The sequence below is a fragment of the Uranotaenia lowii genome, chromosome 3 (genome assembly GCF_029784155.1).
Source record: "Uranotaenia lowii strain MFRU-FL chromosome 3, ASM2978415v1, whole genome shotgun sequence".
Lineage (NCBI taxonomy): Eukaryota > Metazoa > Arthropoda > Insecta > Diptera > Culicidae > Uranotaenia > Uranotaenia lowii.
In genome coordinates, this window is record NC_073693.1 from 31,644,558 (window position 1) to 31,664,711 (window position 20,154).

At 30.3% G+C, this 20,154-nt stretch overlaps 1 protein-coding gene across 21 annotated transcripts in view; it reads right to left on the reverse strand.

The window, feature by feature from the left end:
- LOC129754341 (potassium channel subfamily T member 2) overlaps positions 1-20,154 on the reverse strand; it is a 605,891-nt gene that overhangs the window by 170,961 nt on the left and 414,776 nt on the right. The window lies entirely within an intron of this gene.

Genomic DNA, 20,154 nt, shown 5'->3' on the forward strand with positions numbered 1-20,154 from the left:
TGACAATTTTGACAATTTTGACAATTTTGACAATTTTGACAATTTTGACAATTTTGACAATTTTGACAATTTTGACAATTTTGACAATTTTGACAATTTTGACAATTTTTGACAATTTTGACAATTTGACAATTTTGACATTTTGACATTTTGACAATTTTGACAATTTTTGACAATTTGACAATTTTGACAATTTTGACAATTTTGACAATTTTGACAATTTTGACAATTTTGACAATTTTGACAATTTTGACAATTTTGACAATTTTGACAATTTTGACAATTTTGACAATTTTGACAATTTTGACAATTTGACAATTTGACAATTTTGACAATTTGACAATTTGACAATTTTGACAATTTTGACAATTTTGACAATTTTGACAATTTTGACAATTTTGACAATTTGACAATTTTGACAATTTTGACAATTTGACAATTTTGACAATTTTGACAATTTTGACAATTTTGACAATTTTGACAATTTTGACAATTTTGACAATTTGACAATTTTGACAATTTTGACAATTTTGACAATTTTGACAATTTTGACAATTTTGACAATTTGACAATTTTGACAATTTTGACAATTTTGACAATTTGACAATTTTGACAATTTTGACAATTTGACAATTTTGACAATTTTGACAATTTTGACAATTTTGACAATTTTGACAATTTTGACAATTTGACAATTTTGACAATTTGACAATTTTGACAATTTTGACAATTTTGACAATTTTGACAATTTTGACAATTTGACAATTTTGACAATTTTGACAATTTTGACAATTTTGACAATTTTGACAATTTTGACAATTTTGACAATTTGACAATTTTGACAATTTTGACAATTTTGACAATTTTGACAATTTTGACAATTTTGACAATTTTGACAATTTTGACAATTTTGTTACATTTTGACAATTTTGACAATTTTGACAATTTTGACAATTTTGACAATTTTGACAATTTTGACAATTTTGACAATTTTGACAATTTTGACAATTTTGACAATTTTGACAATTTTGACAATTTTGACAATTTTGACAATTTGACAATTTTGACAATTTTGACAATTTTGACAATTTTGACAATTTTGACAATTTTGACAATTTTGACAATTTTGACAATTTTGACAATTTGACAATTTTGACAATTTTGACAATTTTGACAATTTGAAATTTTGACAATTTTGACAATTTTGACAATATTGACAATTTTGACAATTTTGAAAATTTTGACATTTTGACAATTTTGACAATTTTGACAATTTTGACATTTGACAATTTTGACAATTTTGACAATTTTGACAATTTTGACAATTTGACAATTTTGACAATTTGACAATTTTGACAATTTTGACAATTTTGACAATTTTGACAATTTTGACAATTTTGACAATTTTGACAATTTTGACAATTTTGACAATTTTGACAATTTTGACAATTTTGACAATTTTGACAATTTTGACAATTTTGACAATTTGACAATTTTGACAATTTTGACAATTTTGACAATTTTGACAATTTTGACAATTTTGACAATTTTGACAATTTTGACAATTTTGACAATTTTGACAATTTTGACAATTTTGACAATTTTGACAATTTTGACAATTTTGACAATTTTGACAATTTTGACAATTTTGACAATTTTGACAATTTTGACAATTTTGACAATTTGACAATTTTGACAATTTTGACAATTTTGACAATTTTGACAATTTGACAATTTTGACAATTTTGACAATTTTGACAATTTTGACAATTTTGATCAATTTTGACAATTTTGACAATTTGACAATTTTGACAATTTTGACAATTTTGACAATTTTGACAATTTTGACAATTTTGACAATTTTGACAATTTTGACAATTTTGACAATTTTGACAATTTTGACAATTTTGACAATTTTGACAATTTTGACAATTTTGACAATTTTGACAATTTTGACAATTTTGACAATTTTGACAATTTGACAATTTTGACAATTTTGACAATTTTGACAATTTTGACAATTTTGACAATTTTGACAATTTTGACAATTTTGACAATTTTGACAATTTTGACAATTTTGACAATTTTGACAATTTTGACAATTTTGACAATTTTGACAATTTTGACAATTTTGACAATTTTGACAATTTTGACAATTTTGACAATTTTGACAATTTTGACAATTTTGACAATTTTGACAATTTTGACAATTTTGACAATTTTGACAATTTTGACAATTTTGACAATTTTGACAATTTTGACAATTTTGACAATTTTGACAATTTTGACAATTTTGACAATTTTGACAATTTTGACAATTTTGACAATTTTGACAATTTTGACAATTTTGACAATTTTGACAATTTTGACAATTTTGACAATTTTGACAATTTTGACAATTTTGACAATTTTGACAATTTTGACAATTTTGACAATTTTGACAATTTTGACAATTTTGACAATTTTGACAATTTTGACAATTTTGACAATTTTGACAATTTTGACATTTTGACAATTTTGACAATTTTGACAATTTTGACAATTTTGACAATTTTGACATTTTGACATTTTGACAATTTTGACAATTTTGACAATTTTGACAATTTTTACAATTTTGACAATTTTGACAATTTTGACAATTTTGACAATTTTGACAATTTTGACAATTTTGACAATTTTGACAATTTTGACAATTTGACAATTTTGACAATTTTGACAATTTTGACAATTTTGACAATTTTGACAATTTTGACAATTTTGACAATTTTGACAATTTTGACAATTTTGACAATTTTGACAATTTTGACAATTTTGACAATTTTGACAATTTTGGCATTTTACAGTTTTGACAATTTGATAATTTTGATAATTTTGACAATTTTGACATTTTGACAATTTTGACAATTTTGACAATTTTGACAATTTGACAATTTTGACAATTTTGACAATTTTGACAATTTTGACAATTTTGACAATTTTGACAATTTTGACAATTTTGACAATTTTGACAATTTGACAATTTTGACAATTTTGACAATTTTGACAATTTTGACAATTTTGACAATTTTGACAATTTTGACAATTTTGACAATTTTGACAATTTTGACAATTTTGACAATTTTGACAATTTTGACAATTTTGACAATTTGACAATTTTGACAATTTTGACAATTTTGACAATTTTGACAATTTTGACAATTTTGACAATTTTGACAATTTTGACAATTTTGACAATTTTGACAATTTTGACAATTTTGACAATTTTGACAATTTTGACAATTTTGACAATTTTGACAATTTTGACAATTTTGACAATTTTGACAATTTTGACAATTTTGACAATTTTGACAATTTTGACAATTTTGACAATTTTGACAATTTTGACAATTTTGACAATTTTGACAATTTTGACAATTTTGACAATTTTGACAATTTTGACAATTTTGACAATTTTGACAATTTTGACAATTTTGACAATTTTGACAATTTTGACAATTTTGACAATTTTGACAATTTTGACAATTTTGACAATTTTGACAATTTTGACAATTTTGACAATTTTGACAATTTTGACAATTTTGACAATTTTGACAATTTTGACAATTTTGACAATTTTGACAATTTTGACAATTTTGACAATTTTGACAATTTTGACAATTTTGACAATTTTGACAATTTTGACAATTTTGACAATTTTGACAATTTTGACAATTTTGACAATTTTGACAATTTTGATAATTTTGACAATTTTGACAATTTTGACAATTTTGACAATTTTGACAATTTTGACAATTTTGACAATTTTGACAATTTTGACAATTTTGACAATTTTGACAATTTTGACAATTTTGACAATTTTGACAATTTTGACAATTTTGACAATTTTGACAATTTTGACAACTTTGACAATTTTGACAATTTTGACAATTTTGACAATTTTGACAATTTTGACAATTTTGACAATTTTGACCATTTTGACAGTTTTGACCATTTTGACAATTTTGACAATTTTGACAATTTTGACAATTTTGACAATTTTGACAATTTTGACAATTTTGACAATTTTGACAATTTTGACAATTTTGACAATTTTGACAATTTTGACAATTTTGACAATTTTGACAATTTTGACAATTTTGACAATTTTGACAATTTTGACAATTTTGACAATTTTGACAATTTTGACAATTTTGACAATTTTGACAATTTTGACAATTTTGACAATTTTGACAATTTTGACAATTTTGACAATTTTGACAATTTTGACAATTTTGACAATTTTGACAATTTTGACAATTTTGACAATTTTGACAATTTTGACAATTTTGACAATTTTGACAATTTTGACAATTTTGACAATTTTGACAATTTTGACAATTTTGACAATTTTGACAATTTTGACAATTTTGACAATTTTGACAATTTTGACAATTTTGACAATTTTGACAATTTTGACAATTTTGACAATTTTGACAATTTTGACAATTTTGACAATTTTGACAATTTTGACAATTTTGACAATTTTGACAATTTTGACAATTTTGACAATTTTGACAATTTTGACAATTTTGACAATTTTGACAATTTTGACAATTTTGACAATTTTGACAATTTTGACAATTTTGACAATTTTGACAATTTTGACAATTTTGACAATTTTGACAATTTTGACAATTTTGACAATTTTGACAATTTTGACAATTTTGACAATTTTGACAATTTTGACAATTTTGACAATTTTGACAATTTTGACAATTTTGACAATTTTGACAATTTTGACAATTTTGACAATTTTGACAATTTTGACAATTTTGACAATTTTGACAATTTTGACAATTTGACAATTTTGACAATTTTGACAATTTTGACAATTTGACAATTTTGACAATTTTGATAATTTTGACAATTTTGACAATTTTGACAATTTTGACAATTTTGACAATTTTGACAATTTTGCCAATTTTGACAATTTTGACAATTTTGACAATTTTGACAATTTTGACAATTTTGACAATTTTGACAATTTTGACAATTTTGACAATTTTGACAATTTTGACAATTTTGACAATTTTGACAATTTTGACAATTTGGACAATTTTGACAATTTTGACAATTTTGACAATTTTGACAATTTTGACAATTTTGACAATTTTGACAATTTTGACAATTTTGACAATTTTGACAATTTTGACAATTTTGACAATTTTGACAATTTTGACAATTTTGACAATTTGGCCATTTTGACAATTTTGACAATTTTGACAATTTTGACAATTTTGACAATTTTGACAATTTTGACAATTTTGACAATTTTGACAATTTTGACAATTTTGACAATTTTGACAATTTTGACAATTTTGACAATTTTGACAATTCTGACAATTCTGACAATTTTGACAATTTTGACAATTTTGACAATTTTGACAATTTTGACAATTTTGACAATTTTGACAATTTTGACAATTTTGACAATTTTGACAATTTTGACAATTTTGACAATTTTGACAATTTTGACAATTTTGACAATTTTGACAATTTTGACAATTTTGACAATTTTGACAATTTTGAAAATTTTGACAATTTTGACAATTTTGACAATTTGACAATTTTGATAATTTTGATAATTTTGTTAATTTTGACAATTTTGACAATATTGACAATTTTGACCATTTTGACAATTTTTACAATTTTGACAATTTTGACAATTTTGACAATTTTGACAATTTTGACAATTTTGACAATTTTGACAATTTTGACAGTTTTAACAATTTTGACAATTTTGACAATTTTGACAATTTTGACAATTTCGATAATTTTGACAATTTTGACAATTTTGACAATTTTGACAATTTTGACAATTTTGACAATTTTGACAATTTTGAAATTTTTGACATTTTTGACAATTTTGACAATTTTGAAAATTTTGACAATTTTGACAATTTTGTCAATTTTGATAATTTTGACAATTTTGACAATGTTGAAACTATTATATTTCGAGAAATTCAAAAAATGACAATATAACTATTCGTGCCAGGGCCGTAGGAAGAATCCCCTCCTATAAGTTTCAGTGAGAAAATGTTTTCTACTTTTCTTTTCTTGAAAGGTGCTTACTGAAAGAATACTCTCGAAAAAGTGATACTTAGAATAACTCTTTATTATAGTTTAAATTTTTTTTTCTCATATTCCTAGTTAATCATTTGAATTATTGCTTTCGAAAAGAAGTCCTAGAGTGTTCTTTTTTTTAAGATTTAAAACATAAATTAGGGATCTTTAAGGTTTCATTTGAAAGAAAACCTTGTTTGAGGTTCATTTATTTATGTTTTACTCTTGTAAACTCTATATATTCAGGTTTTAATTTTTATCTTTGTTTTCAAAAAACAGGCCCCTTTCGATTTTGGCAACACGCTCGAAAATTTTGTTGCAAAAATCGAACCGTGCCAAAAGCGAACGGTTTTTTTTTATCAACGTTTTTCTTATCTTTTAATTAAAATAAACCATTGTTATTATTATTTACTAAATTTTTCATAATTTTTAGCCATTTTTTGTTATTTTTTTCACCATGTTTTAGGCAAATTTAGAACTTTTTTGATATGCTTAGAATGTTGGTTTTTTTGAACATTTTTGTTATTTTTGTCATTTTGTATCTTGTTTTAGATATTTTTTGTCATTTCTATTCTTTTGTTTGTATTTGTGATTGAGTTTTTTTTTAATTTTTACGTTTTTCGTCATTTTTAATGCTTTTTTGTTTTTTGAATTTTATGTTATTGTTGTTAACATTCAAGAACATAAAAACTTATTTATGGTGTTTGTCTAAGTTCTTTTGGTCTTTTTATAACAAAATGTGGTTCCAAAAAACCGTTCAATATTGGCAGAAATTCAAATGTTGCCAAAATCGAATGTTGCAAATCGAACGGGGTCTGTATCTGCAAAATAAATTATTTTAAACTCCCAACCAATAACATATATTTCCAGCTTAATTTTCCGGAACCTGAATATTAAGTACAAGTTTATTTATCAATTATAAATTATCTTAAATAGGTTAATTGATTTCATTATAAAAATCATGAGGGGAAAAAAATAAATTTATATTATTCAAAAAACGCAATTTCAAAATTGAGTTTAGATCTTCTTATAAATAAAAATGTAGGCGTAAATATGTACGTACACGAACTACTCTTGCAGGGTTCATCCGATATGCATGCATTTTTTTTGTGTCCGTCTTGGGCGAAGAAAAACAACGGAGAGATAATTTCGAAAATATTTTTGTAGAAATTGATAATTAATTTTTAGTTTTTATTCGCATCAAATAAAAGTCATGGCACCCAATTTTTCAACTTTTTTTTTTCATTCAAACTACCCAGAGTAGGAAGGCGCCAAAAACAATCCAGGCTTACTGATGCTAATCAAACTTTATGTATGAAGTTTTGGCGCCCATTTTCATAGTCAGTATACTTTTCACGTGACACCAGTGGAATTGATACTTGGATGTTATTGTTATGTGATGTGGTTTCCATATGGAATGAAAAAAAAAGCGCAAAAAGCCGGTAAGAAACATATTTACGAAAATAGTCATTTTTTTCCAGAATCAAGACAACTTTAACAATTTTTAAACTGATTAAAAAAAAACCCGGATTTTTTTTCGGATTTATTCACTTTAATAGCACAATCAAACAATAATTTCTAATTTAGTCAATATAATTCGTTTTTTTGAGATTTAACAAAATAATCATGAACGGTTTCTGCGTGCTTCAAATACGATTCAAAACCTGCTGATGTATTTCGATGAAAAAAAATGAATCAAGTGCTTTTCTTTTTGATCTTTTTGAGTTGTTCCTGAACTTAGCCCAAATTTGCTTGATTTAGCTCTGATTACAATTTATTCCGTTATTATGTTTTGACAATTTTCCGGTCATATTAAAGGAAGTCATATTACTCAAGGAAAACAATATTTTTCGATATGTCTGTAAAATTTTCGACACATCCACAGAGAATAGAATGATATAAACTTTTTGATTCCAAAAGAATTTCAACAATATAAAAAACTAATTGGAAAATTTGGAATCGTTTGGTAATTTTCAATTCTTCCTTTTTTGCTTAGATGTTTAAAAATTAACAAAATTTGGGATATAAATAAGGTTAAATTTGTAGAACTTAGACTCAAAATTTTATCCGACACTCAGTTTCAGAGGTTAAAAACAGATATTTGATTCAATAATATCTTCGAATACAAAATCCTTGAAAAATATAAATTTTGTCTCGACAAAAATATAACCCAAGATTCAAAACAGAGTAAATGGAAAATGATTAAGACTTACGAAGAAGTTTCATTTCATTTCATTGCTGATTTTGAATTCAAGATTACAATGTAAAAAATTCCATAACCTTCTGATTTTAAGTTGCTGTGAAAAAAAAACTCGATGTATAAAACATTCTTATTTTCTTGGTTAAGTCCTTAAAAAGATGATCATGAAAATCAGAGTAGATTATTTAATGCAGAGAACATATCCAATGCATAATAGAAAACGAAAAACAGAATAGAATATGTAATTTAAAAAAAAAAATGAAATAAAATAAATATATATATATATATATATATATATATATATATATATATATATATATATATATATATTTATATATATACTATGTGAAGTACTATATATATATTTATATATATACTAATGTGAAGATCTCTGCAAATTTGGCATACGATGAAAAACACTTCTAACATGATTTTGGCGAGAAAAAAAAAAACATTTGATTAAAACTGTTTAAAATCACGACACATTTCAGGAAAATATTCTTTTGGCACTTATCTTGGAGTTAACAGAAATCGAACATATCAGTGTCTAGGATCTTATTTAAATGAAGAAAATAATGTAAATAAGAAAAAAAAATAGTTTAAATTTAACCTATGAAATATTCACTTTTAACTTTCGCTGGAAATCAATCTTCTTCGATACTTTTTTACACTGAGCTAGGCATCGCCATTGAAAGTTCTTTGAATATATGTGGGTGACGAAAAAGGTTAAAACGGGGAATTGGAACAAACCAAAACAAAATAGGAGGAAGCCTGACATTTATGTGATAAATTGCTAGAAAATATTTGCGAAGCGGAAAACTACGCACTGATTCATGTTCAAGATAATGTTTTAGTGTTAACAGTTTATCACCGCTGGTTTATGATTTTAATTTAATGGTTAATGGCATTTCGGTGAATTATACATTATAATAGGAAGGAAATATGGGGAAATAAAAATGCAGTTCACTAATTGATGTGCATGGCTTAAGAAGTAGGGACGTTGACGGTTACTCAAATGCGTGAAACAATAAAAGTAGTAGCGCTGCCGTGCAAACAACGAACACCCGAAAACAGCTTACACATCGATCGAACCAGCTCTCGCAATAGAAAACTTCATTTGAGCCGGCCGTACATTTCCTTTTGTCCGATCGGGGTACGAAAAACACGTGCTTCGATCCATCCATGTATCATTGTATAGATCAATGCAAAGTCAGCCTATCGATTTTGCTTCTTCTAGACAATAATACGATGTGGGACAAATGGTCTTGTGCGGCAAGAAGTCTTCTCAAATCACGCTCTTGGCTCATTTTCAACACCTTTCATGCTTCCTAATCGAATCTATCCGTCTATAATTTTCATTACTTTCATTTGAAATTCTTCCTATTATAATGTATAATTCACCGAAATGCCATTAACCATTAAATTAAAAAGATAATGTTTTAAGGTCCTCTTTATATAATATGGCAGAAATATTACAAAAATAGTCCAAGAACTGTCTCAATCCACCCCATTTTACGGTATCAATCCAGTTTCATGAACACAGATAATCATTTATCTTCTTTCTGCTTATAACGTACATTATTTTTGCGAAATTCAAAGGCTCACCAAAGTTTGCCGGGTCAGCTTGTATTTTATAAAAGTGGATTGGTTTTTACCTGTTTTGTGTTTTATTTTATGGCATTTTGAATTTTAATTCCGAATCTTAATTTTGCCATTTGAACCTGAATGAAAATTTTGAATTCCTAATTTGAAATGGATTTCTGATTCTTAACAGTCTTAAACAATAATTCCCAAAAATTATGTACAGAAAAGATCTTCAATTATTTATTCGTAATTCTAGTGAATCTGAATGAAAATTTCTGTTCTGGAACGAAGGAGCTCCGTTGAACCACCCTAACACCAGAAAAGGCCCAGTAGCAACATGGCGATGCTGCGCGCATTAACGGATGTAATGCGCGCCAAAAACATTCGGGTTTTCCTCGGGTCTCGTGTTTTCCAAAGGGTCGAGACAAATTTAGCCCCAGGTTCGGCCTCTTTTCCAACCAACCACCGACGAAACAGTTAACCAACCATCAACGGCCCTTGAGCGGCCTTCATCAGAAGCCCACGATGGGCACAGTCAGAGGCCTATGTGCCATAGTCAGATGCCCAGAGCGGCAAGTGTTTGTCAAAGTTTGAAATTTTGTTGTTAAGTCATAATACAGTCCACTTAGAAGTTTGTAATGTTTTGAGAATGAGTGCGTTTTTATTCGGTAAAGAAAATCTGATGCTATCGATCCTGCCATCAGGGGCGATCCTGAACAATTTCGAATGACGATCTAATGATCTCTAATGATCTAATATTTCAATTCTGGATCACCATTATGGAATCATTTTAAGTTTCAATTCTGCACGAATTAAGGTTGAAAATTTAACACCTAAATCTTAAAAATGGTTTGTAATTTGAATATTTATCTTATAATATTCCGGAATGATAAATTTCTAACATAGAAAACTGTCATGTCCCGATAAATGCTAAACACACTGTAATGAATTTTTATAAACACTCATTTAAGATGAGATCTTTTACAGATCCGATCTATGTTTGATCGTGTTCGAAAGATCAATAAACGATCATTCTGATCTCAGCCGTGACTAGATACGGAGACGATTATACGCGTGTTTTATTTTCTGCCGGAAACTCTAATTCCATTGGTTTTATTCTAAGTGTTTTATTGATTTGTGAACTATAAAGAGGACATAACAACTGGCGACGAGGGAAAAGAAAACTCAAACGGAATATATCTAATTTCTAGAGTGAGTTCGTAAGTATCGTCTAAAACTAGAATTTCTTGTGAGCTTCGCTTAAAGAATTCGCAGTATGAAATGGTAGATTGCAGCTAGTGTTTGAATATCGCATGCAAGCTAGATCACCTGAAAGACAATTTTAAGTGGAATTAGAGAACATAAATATAAAAAAAAATGTGTTAAAATAAGGGGTTGCACATTGATATTGTGAATTTTTTTGATAAAAGTAAAATAGTAAAAATGTGCTTCTAACGCCATTTTCTATTTCATCCTACAGGTAATTTCAAGGCCTTGACCGGGAACAAAAGAATTGTTCTAGAACAGCGTGAGTTACTTGGGCTAGTAGGTCGCCTTAGCAAAGCAACTCTACCGACGCTAGCTACTCGACGCCACTCAGCGCAGAAAGTGAGACGAGGTCTTCGTGAGTCGTGAGAAGGCGTGCGAGTGTACATCAAAGTGCAAAGTAACAGTTTTTGCTTGAAACGTGAGGTGATCGTTGCATATCACTAGCGTCGATTTAATCGCTTTGAGTGAGGAGTGAAGTGGATTCACAGCGAACTGCATCCATTGTGCATTTCACAGTGCACTTGCAGGTAGTATTTGCTTCAAAAGCGTGAGTACCAAATTTTAATTTTCATTTTATTTAAATTGTGCACAGATTTATTCTACTTACCGATCCAATTATGGCTGCTCCAAGTATGATTGGAACGATTGATCACTATAATATGGGTCGATCGTTTCAAAATTACGTGGAGCGATTTGAAATTCTATGTGATCTTAACAAAGTAACCGATGATTGTAAAAAATCATGGTTTATATCCTTGAGTGGCGATTTAGTATACGATGAAATAAAACTGCTGTTTCCTAATGAGGAAGTCAGTAATTTACAGTACAAAGATATTGTAACTAAGTTAAAAGCGCGATTCGACAAAACACAACCGGCGTTGATGCATAGGTACAAATTTTATAATCGATTCCAAGGAGCTAATGAGGGTTCCGAAAATTTCGTACTTGCAATAAAACTATTAGCGGAAAAATGTAATTTCCGTGAATTTAAAAACGAAGCGATTAGAGATCGACTGATTATTGGACTCAGAGATAAGGTATTACAGCATAAAAACGAACGAACACACACATATAGGATCTCAGTGAAACTTCATGTTTCTTTGAAGAGATCTAAATTCTACTTAAGACTAAAGCGTACATCTTTCAAGGACATAATGGCTAGCATCTTACTAATGCTAACACCACCAGCGCACAGAAAGAGTTCTATGTATGCCGTGATCGAGATTCGATCTCATGACCTCTGGCTTAGAAGACTGGAACGCTATCCTCTAGGCCACGGTCGACGGCATAAATTACAGTATTACAGCATAAACTTTTGATGGACGATGATCGTGGATTGGAAGAAGTAGCTAACATGATAATTAACAATGAACTGGCTGGGGAACGTGCGAAGATTATTGGGGAGCACAGTGAGGCTCAAGCGGATATTTTTTCGATTAAAAACAGACTGGGTCGTCGTGATGGGTTTGAAGGCAATCGTTTTGGTAATCGGGCAGATTACAATCAACAGCGTTATGGAAAACTTGCTAGGTATCGATCGCGCAGCAGGAGTAGGGACGAAAGTGGTGATAATGATCGTCGATTCCGTGGTCGTAAGCAATTCAACCATGCGAGAGCTGTTTGTAACAAATGCAATCGCGCAGGTCATTTACGTCGAGATTGCTGGTTTGAGAAAAAGAACGTGAATTTTGTAGAACAAGAAGAACCAAAAACCGTTTCACCCACCGATAAATTTGATCGTCTACGTTTACATGATTCCAGCGAGGAGAGCGAAATTAACTGTATGATGATATCAACTATAAATAATATTTCTGGAGCTTGTTTGGTCAATGCAGTTGTTGAGGGACAGTTTCTTTCCATGGAAGTTGACACAGGGTCAGCTGTATCGGTGATGAGTGAAAATTTGTACAAAAAGCGCTTTCCTTTCCTCCCGATCATTGGATGTAACAAAAAGTTAATGGTAGTAGATGGAGCCAAACTTGATGTGGTAGGACAAGTTCAGGTGTTGGCTAGTCTCAATAATCGAAAAACAATTAAAACCATGATAATTTTGAAGAGTAAAAATGATTTTGTACCTCTTTTGGGTCGGGACTGGATGGAAACATTTTATCCGCAATGGAAAGCCAGTTTTTCTAATTTTTCAACTGTAAACAACGTTATTTTGGATGCAACCAGGGAGAAAACTTTGGATATAATTAAACAAAAGTATGGAAAAATTTTTAACAAAGATTTAACAGAACCAATTTCAGGATTTGAAGTTGATTTACATTTCAGAACAACCGATATTCAAACGAGCCTATCAGGTGCCATACAAACTAAAGGAAAAGTTTTTGAAACATTTACAAGGAAGCAGGGTATCGTTACACCAGTCAAATCTAGTGAATGGGCATCACCGGTCATTGCCGTATTGAAGAAAAACGAAGAAATTCGTATGGTAAAATCATTATTCCCAGTGCTTATCCTTTGCCACTAGCACAAGATATTTTCGCTTCTTTGGCTGGATGTAAAATTTTTTGTTCCCTTGATTTGACAGGGGCTTACACTCAGCTTAAACTGTCTGAACGTTCAAAAAAATATCTTGTAATAAATACCGAAATTGGTCTTTTCAAATACAACAGATTACCCCAAGGTTTGTCATCCAGTGCTGGGGATTTTCAACGGGCAATGAACGAAATACTTAAAGGGTTGGAAAATGTTTGTTGTTACCTTGACGACCTGCTAATCGCAGGAAAGGATTTTGAAGGATGTTTGTTTAAATTAGAACAAGTGCTTGAAAGACTTTACAAAGCAAATGTTTGTATAAATTTTAAAAAATGTAAATTTTTTGTAAATTCGTTGCAATATTTGGGACACATAATTACTAGTGATGGATTATTGCCTTCACCAGAAAAATTATCTACTATAAAAAATGCTAAAATACCACAAGATGTGACACAATTAAAAGCTTTTTTGGGGCTTTTACAACAAATTTATTCCAAATCTATCAACTAAATTGCGCAATCTTTATGATTTGCTAAAGAAAAATCAAAGTTTAATATGGACGGCTGAATGTGATAAATCATTTAACGAAAGTAAGGATTGTTTATTAAAAGCTAATATTCTTGAGTTCTACGACCCCAGTAAACCACTGGTAGTAGTGACTGATGCTTCGTCCTATGGCTTAGAGGGAGTATTAGCTCACAATATTAATGGAACAGAGAGACCTATATGTTTCACATCCTTTTCTCTAAATACTGCTCAAAAAAAAATCTCCAATATTGCATTTGGAAGCACTGGCTCTGGTTTGTGTAGTAAAGAAATTCCATAAATTTCTTTTCGGACAAAAATTCAAGGTTTTTACCGATCATAAGCCGCTTATAGGGATTTTCAGTAAAGAAGGGAAACATTCAATTTATGTAACTAGACTGCAACGTTATATAATGGAGCTTTCTATTTATAACTTCGATATTGAATATCGTCCAGCCTCAAAAATGGGGAATGCAGATTTTTGTAGTCGCTTTCCACTTGAACAGAAAATCCCTAGCAGCTTAGCACAAGAACAAATAAATAGCTTAAATTTCACTAACGACTTTCCATTAGACCTTACTTTAATTTCGAAGGAAACTAAGGATGATAAGGTTTTAGCAGAAATTATAAAATGTGTCGAAACAAGGTGGTCAAAATTGAACCAGGTGAAGTTTAGGAATTTTTACTCACAAAAGGAAAAGCTGGAAGTGATCAATGATGTATTACTAATTGAAAATAGAGTGGTTATTCCTAATGCTTTGAGATACTCAATCCTTAAACTATTGCATGCTAATCATGCAGGGATAATTAAAATGAAAACTTTAGCTCGACGCACTGTTTATTGGCCAGGAGTAAATCTGGACATTGAAGATTTTGTTAAATCTTGCAATGTCTGTGCAGTGATGACCGTCTCAACAAAACCAAAAGAAATATTTTCTTGGATACCAACTAAACGCCCGTTCAGTAGACTGCATGCAGATTTTTTCTACTTTGAAAAGAAAACGTTCCTTGTAATAGTAGATAGCCATTCTAAATGGCTAGAGGTGGAAATTATGAACTATAGCACAACTGCACAAAAAGTGAACAAAAAGTTCAGCTCTTTATTTGCTCGTTTTGGATTACCAGACATTGTTGTTACGGATGGAGGTCCACCATTCAACTCGCGAGAGTTCGTAAATTTCTTAGAGCGACAGGGAATTAAAGTGCTTAAAAGCCCGCCTTACAATCCGGCCAGTAACGGGCAAGCTGAACGGATGGTAAGAACTATCAAAGATGTATTAAAAAAATTCTTATTAGATCCTGCATTTAAAAATATCGATTTGGAAGATAAAATTTGTTTGTTTTTAATTAACTACAGAAACAGCTGTCTTGTGGAGGATGGTACATTCCCATCAGAAAAGATATTCCTTTACAAGCCAAAAATGCTTTTAGATCTTATAAATCCTAAGACAAAAATTGAGCGAAGTTTGGAAAAACCTAAGACAAAAAATCAGCTAAATTTGGAAAAATTATCTGTAAGAGATAATATATTGGACTACAAGTTAGAAACACTTCCTGACAACTTTGACAAGCTCGTGGCAGGGGATAAGCTGTTATATCGAAATCCTAATCAAAAAGAAATTCCAAAATGGTTAAATGCACTATTTTCAAAAAGATATTCTTCTAATATCTTTCAGATTACATTGGGTACGCACGTCATAATGGCACATCGCAATCAGTTAAAAATGATACACAATCCGCAACGACGGTGGAACGTGATGATCCAGCCGAGGGTTTTACTAGGAAGTCCACATGGCAAACGACGACGAAGTTCATCATCAGAAGACGAATTCCTAGGATTTCCAGACGACGAGGAACACGTTGCTGAACCACCGAAAAAGCGCTTCGTAGCAATACGCAGTCCTGTTTGGACGCGGTCTAGAGGAAGCCCAGACAACATTCCCATAAATTTGAACTAGATATTCAGCAAGTCGATCCTACACGGGTTACAAGTGCTGAGGCGTACATTGAAGTGTAATCGAGAAATAAGTAGAGAAAAGTAGCAAATCTTTGCTGTCGAATAAGGTTGAATGAATTTAATAAGTTATAATTACAAGAATATTGAATTTTCTAAAAAACGGAGAACTGTCATGTCCCGATAAATGCTAAACACACTGTAATGAATTTTTATAAACACTCATTTAAGATGAGATCGTAAATTTATTTTTCGGCATATCGGTGAAAAGTAGTTATGAAATTGATAAAGATGGATAGAGAAGTGAGAAGAAAATTTACAGATGTTGAAAAGAGCGAAAGAGCATTTTTGCGAGGAAACTTATTAACGTACACCATACTTTACCCTGCAACATTTCATTATTTAGGAGAAGTAGTACCGGGATAGAGGTGGCACTACCTTAACCTATACAATGAAATCTGGTTGGTCCGAAGTCTACATGTGGTGAACACGTATACTTCGGACGGGCAAAATATGGCGTACGTTAAGCTCCAGAAAGCTTCCCTATTGCGCGCAATGGTTCTATCGATGCGCTACGATAGAACCATTGCGCGCAATAGGGAAGCTTTCTGGAGCTTAACGTACGCCATATTTTGCCCGTCCGAAGTATACGTGTTCACCACATATAGACTTCGGACCAACCAGATTTCATTGTATAGGTTAAGGTAGTGCCACCTCTATCCCGGTACTACTTCTCCTAAATAATGAAATGTTGCAGGGTAAAGTATGGTGTACGTTAATAAGTTTCCTCGCAAAAATGCTCTTTCGCTCTTTTCAACATCTGTAAATTTTCTTCTCACTTCTCTATCCATCTTTATCAATTTCATAACTACTTTTCACCGATATGCCGAAAAATAAATTTTTTAAGATGAGATCTTTTACAGATCCGATCTATGTTTGATCGTGTTCGAAAGATCAATAAACGATCATTCTGATCTCAGCCGTGACTAGATACGGAGACGATTATACGCGTGTTTTATTTTCTGCCGGAAACTCTAATTCCATTGGTTTTATTCTAAGTGTTTTATTGAATTGTGAACTATAAAGAGGACATAACAAAAACGAATATAATTTTCGATTTAAATGCAAAACAGAGATTTGAATTAGGATTTTGTCCCAATGATGAACCTAACTAAACATCAAGAACAATAAATTTCATACAGATTCCACAGTCTGGTTAGAGGTAAAAAAAATAATTTTAATAATAATAAATTAGACACAGAATATCGGAAACGATACAAACTTAAGCTCACCTGATATTTTTCCGCACTTATTTGGGCAGGGTAAATCCAGCTTATTTAACTAAAAACCTTGCTAAATCCGGGCATTTGGTTTCAAAGTTAACAACCCAAAATCTGGGCAATATGGGGGGAGGGGTCAGGAATTCTACATTTAATATCTAAAAAAAGGACTCGGAAAGTTTTTTTTTGTTTCTTGCTGTATTTTTCATTTATTTGGACAACTTTGTCAAAAAAAATTGTTTTGGACGCAAAATGCATTATTGTTATCATGCAGTTTATTTTTTTTTTATTTTGCTAGTAAAGAAAAACCATCCTGGAAAAAAAGGCGGGCAACCAGGCAACCTTAGTGAGTCTAATGTTATTGAATATTGAATATTGAAAACTGAGGACTATACCCAAAATTTATGGAACAACTTTTTTTTTTCTTTAAATATCTATAAACAAGTGAGACAATTTTTGAAAATCTGTAGTAGTATGGTGGACCTGGGATAAGATTTTGAGGGGTTGGCCTTAGTTCTGATTCGAGATCGTTACTCTCGATTAATTTTAGTTGTTCATCAAAATTTTACCAAGAATATAAAATATTGCGTTTAAAGAATAACACTCTTCTTGACATTTTTTTTAACCCTAATGAGGGGGTTTAACCTCCAAACACCCCCCGTTTATACAGCCATGATTCGTGCCAAAGAAAGATTTAAAGTATTTCAACTGAACACACTTATAGGAGTTCAGTGAAACTTTACGTTTTTTAAAAGGTCTAATTTTCTTAACACTAAAGTGAATATTTTTCAAAAAAAAATGATGACTGGCCTCTTCCAATTTCTAAAACCACCAGCCCTTTTCATATGATTAATTTTAATTTATTATTTAATGCTGAACAAAAAGACATCAAAGATTCTTTTTGGTTTTATGATATAAAATTCCGCCGAAATTCGCGTAGTATACAGAACCCATTCAACAACTTTGTTGAAAACAGCAAAATAACTAAACTTTTGTTCTGAAAAATATCTAAGTATCATTTTGAATAATCAATTTCTTAATTTTACAGAATTGGGAAATAATAAACAAGAAGGAAGCATCAATATTTTTTTTTCTCAGAAGTTTGAAATTACACGCGATCTTCGGGAAAGTTGATCATTGGATAAAACCTTTATCTTAAAAATATCCACGTATTTTCGGGAAAACTTGAACCAGTTGGTGTTGTTTTAAATCAATTGCAATAATTGGGAAATTTTTCATTTGCTAAATTTAAAATTTTATAATCTTCAAATTGTATAAATAAGGTGGAAAGTGGTATAAGAGATATCTGGTTTTCGGTTCTTATTGTGTTAAGTAACAGCGGTAAAAAAAGTCGTTGAGCATTGATCTCTACAAAAAATAAATATTCTTTTATTGGTTTAAACAACAAATCTTTATCCTCTACTGAAATCTAATCATATATTCTACCAAAATCAACCTCTCTCCAGAAACCAGACGAAATGATGTGTGCCGAAACATCTAACCGAGCTTGCTTGCATGCTTTACAGACAGGATTTTTTTCTTTCTCTCGATCGGTTGAATCATCGATTGACGGAAACACAAACATAAAACTCAACTCAATCAGTGGCGAACCCAACTGAACCTGCAAGTTAAATAGACCAAGAGTAAAAACTTTGCGGGTGTGTCGAACGCAATATTGCGGATCGTTCAATTGGGTGCTGAAGGAGGCTTGCGTAGCGAAGTATGATGTATAGAAAGTGATTTTTTTTTTGGCTCATGAAGTAAGTTAGTGAAAGGATGTTGTCTGATATTGAAATAATGATTTTTTTTAAATTTCGTTTAGTTTCTAAAATGATGCACAAATACGGGGATTCACATTGAAAAATTCTTTTTTTTCAAATTTCACCTTATTTCTTTAAATTCATTGTTATTGAGAATAACACATTAATTCAAAATAGCTCCTGCCCTGTTCATAAAGTGCATGCGCTGATTGTTTCTTAATTGAAGTTAATATTTATTTTTAAACGTCCATTATATCAGTATGAGACCAAACTTCGTTTCGAAGACACCGAAATACACCGTTGTTTGAACAAAATCCCTATCAAGGGGAAAAAATATATTGTCAAAGTCCCATTGAAGCCATCTCGTGTTGTTACCGAAAAAAAGTCCCACGGCAGGCATCCAACCTGGCAAAAGCAAGACTTATCTGAAATTGATAGCTTAATTCCGGGAAAATAATGAACACGTTAAATCCGAAGTGTGTCCCCGGAACGCTTTTTCCCTACCCAAAACGTGAATTCTCACACGGATGTTTTAACAAACTTGTGAATAAATTATCCCCCATAATTAAATCACAACATCGAATCCTGATGGTTTTGACTCGTTTGTTAACCTGCGTCCTCCTCCTTCTTTTCGAATTCAAGGGAAAACGAAGCGTCGAGGCGGATACAAACTTTTACAGCACCAGCTCATGTCGAACTTTGTTTGCGAATGGTAAAATCTAATTTGACTTGGGACCTTCTGCCAGGAAATACACGCCCCGGGGTTAATGATTCGTTCTCAGCACAGCCCCAGCAGCCGAGGGATGAAGAAACATGTGTTTGTGATTAAAAGTTTTTTTTTTTAAATTTTCGTGGGAATTTGTATCTAAAAAATTATAATCTAAATTTATTTAATTAAATTTTACTTAGATAGGTACTAAAAAATTTCATATAATATTTGTTTGTTTCAATTGACAAAAATTTATTCAGCTTCAAAATTATGTATTAATATATTTCGTC